Source organism: Elephantulus edwardii, unplaced genomic scaffold (genome assembly GCF_000299155.1).
Source record: "Elephantulus edwardii isolate Elephantulus edwardi_28Jun2011 unplaced genomic scaffold, EleEdw1.0 scaffold00362, whole genome shotgun sequence".
Lineage (NCBI taxonomy): Eukaryota > Metazoa > Chordata > Mammalia > Macroscelidea > Macroscelididae > Elephantulus > Elephantulus edwardii.
In genome coordinates this window covers 126351-129400 of record NW_006400112.1, presented here as the reverse complement: position 1 = coordinate 129400, position 3050 = coordinate 126351, and the positions used below count along the sequence as shown (strand labels likewise).

At 44.4% G+C, this 3050-nt stretch overlaps 1 pseudogene; it reads right to left on the bottom strand.

Annotated features, from left to right (window-relative positions):
• Window positions 1-213: 213 nt before the first annotated feature.
• Window positions 214-654, bottom strand: LOC102864453 (annotated as a pseudogene).
• Between the last annotated feature and the right edge of the window lie 2396 nt (window positions 655-3050).

Sequence of the window (3050 nt, the reverse complement as noted above, 5' to 3'; positions counted from 1 at the left end):
GAGACAGTGCGATTGGCACAGGACAGAGCGGAGTTTAGGGCTGTTGTACATCGGGTCGCTATGAGTCGCAGGCGACTCGACGGCACATATAACAACAACAACAAATATATATATAATTTTACCAAAATACTGCGGCAGTAGTTGGAAATGAGTTGTCCAATCATATTATAATGGGTCATATTTGCATAAAGTTAAGAGATAGCCAGATCACATCTACTGCAGCGATTTTGTAAATTCCTCATAATCAATGTATCCATCATTGTTCTTGTCATCGTCTCTCAAAACACCGTCTATTAGACTAATTAGCTCATCTTCATCCATCGGTGGGGCAGGTTCCATCCCTTCCTCCATGTGGACGTGCGTAATCACCGTGGAGAGTTCGAGGCCGTCCAGCAAATTGTTGCCATCATAGTGGTGCATTTTGAAGTAGTGGAGCTGCAGTTCTTGTGGGGACAGATCCTCCTGCGGTTTGTTGATGACACCATCGAGATATTCCATGATGTGCTCTTGGTTGTGCACTGTGTTCTTGTCCAGGCCCATGTTTCCTGGGTGTGAGGGGTTGGTCCCAGGATCCTGGGCCCTGATGCTGGGGCTGCAGAAGCCCCAGAGGAAACCACAAAGTATCAGGGCTCTGAGCAGCTGCCAGGATCCCATGATTGCTGGTACCCACTCAGTGCCTGCTGGTGAACTCTTCCTGCGACGCGAAGCGCTGGGGCTGAGCCTCGCTGGCCGCCGTCCCAGTTCGCTTTTCCCCATGGTCCCCTAAATAAATGTTTAAAATACCAAAAAACAAAACACCCCGCCCAAAAAACCAAAGAAATAAAAAAAAAAACACATGCACCCACCAGAGAGTCAATTTCAGCTGATGGCGACCCTTTCTACATAGGATTGCCAAAATTAAAAATCCTAATGAGAGATAACACTTCTTTCTCACTTGGAGCTGCTGGTAGTTTCAAATTGCCAGAGTCATGTGGCCTTTTAGTTAGCTTTGCAACATCCTAGAATCTACAGCAGAGAATTGCCAGAAGTCCAGGCTGGGTTTAGAATGGGTCGTGGTACTAGGGATATTGTAGCTGATGTTAGATGGATCTTAGCTGAAAGCAGGGAATACCAGAAGAAAGTCTGTGTTTTACTGATTATGCAAAGGCCTTTGACTGTGTGGATCATAACAAACTGTGGCTGACTCTGAGAAGAATGGGAATCCCAGAACACTTGATTGTGCTAATGTGAAACCTATACTTAGACCAAGATGCAGTCATCAGAACAGAGCAAGGAAACACTGCATGGTTCAAAATTGGGAAAGGTGTATGCCAGGGATGTGTCCTATCTCCATACCTTTTCAACCTGTATGTAGAAGAGATTATCCGAGAAGCAGAGCTCTATGAGGAGAAGTGTGGCGTCAGAATTGGTGGAAGATCTATTAACAATCTGCGTTATGCAGATGACACAACCGTGCTTGCTGAAACTGAGGAGGACCTGAAATGCTTGCTGCAGAGGGTCAAGGACTGCAGCCTTCAGTATGGATTGAGGCTCAATGTCAAGAAGACAAAGATTCTCACCACTGGACCAATTGGCAGCATCAGGATGGATGGTGAAGAGACTGAGATTGTTAACAACTTTAGTCTGCTTGGCTCCACGGTCAACACTCTTGGCACCAGTAGCCAGGAAATAAAAAAATGTATTGTGATGGGAAAATCTGCTGTTAATGACCTCTCTAAAGTACTCAAGAGCAATGGTGTCTCTCTGGAGACTAAGGTGCGCTTGATACAGGCCATGGTCTTTGCAATAACTTGTTATGCATCAGAGTTTGGCAATGATTAGGGAGGACAGAAGGAGAATTGATGCCTTTGAGCTGTGGTGCTGGAGAAGAGTATTGAATGTACCATGGACTGCCAAGAAAACAAATAGATCCATCCTAGAGAGAGTTAAACCAAGCTATTACTTGGAGGCAAGGATTCTGGGCTTCATCTGACATACTTTGGGCATGTTGCAAGGCGGGACAGGTCCTTGGAGAGGGACATCACGCTTTGGAGGCTGGAGGGACGGCTCAAGAGGGGAAGACCCTCTATGAGATGGATTGATTCAGTGACTGGGGTAATCGGGATGGGTGTGTCAGAGGCATTGCGATTGGCACAGGATAGAGCAGGGTTTAGGGCTTCTGTACATAGGGTTGCTATGAGTCGCAAGCGACTCGACAGCACATAACAACAACAACTAGAGTTCCTCAGATAAATCTCAAACTCAAAACTCAAACTCATTGCCTTCAAACTGGAACTGACTCATAGCTGTCCCTCCTGCAGGTTTTACAAAGCTGTAAATTGCACAGGAGAAGATGGCTATCCTTTTCCCATAATGAAGTTGATAAACTCAAATCACCTACTTTTGGGCTGGCAGTGCAAATTCTTACTACTAGGCCACCAGAGTTCCCTAAGAATAGTACAGGAGAGACAAAATGAAACCACCTACTACATAAAATACAATGACCCAACCATTTATTGCAGTTATTGTTGGCTTTGTTTACCATCGAGTCTTAACTGATCTATAGCTGATCTTCCAATGGGTTTTCAGAGACAAGTGATAGCATAGGAGGAGATTGCCCATTCTTCTGCAGAGTACCTGGTGTATTTGAACTGTGTGTCTTTGAGATTGCAGTGCAGTTTCTTACCACTAGGCCATCAAAGCAGTATATAATTAAATTTTCATAACTAGCCCAGGAGCCAAAGATTGAGAGATTAAAGAACTTGTAGCAAGCTGTTGTTGTTGATGATGACTGCTGTTGAGTTGAACACAACTTAGAGACCCTACGAACAAAAGACCTGAAGCCTTTCTATAACTATCGTTGTTTCTCAAAGTTCATATTGTTTCCAGTGGCATGAATTTTCAATTTCCTGAAGACCTAATGTTAGCCTTTCAATGTTGCAAAACTATGGAAAGTACTGTGTTAACTAACAAAATTGGTGGTCTGGTTGATAGTCACGCTTATCGAAAAGTTTCTTTCAATGGCACAGAAAGTGACATCCACACACATGAGCACACCAGTCCGACCTATG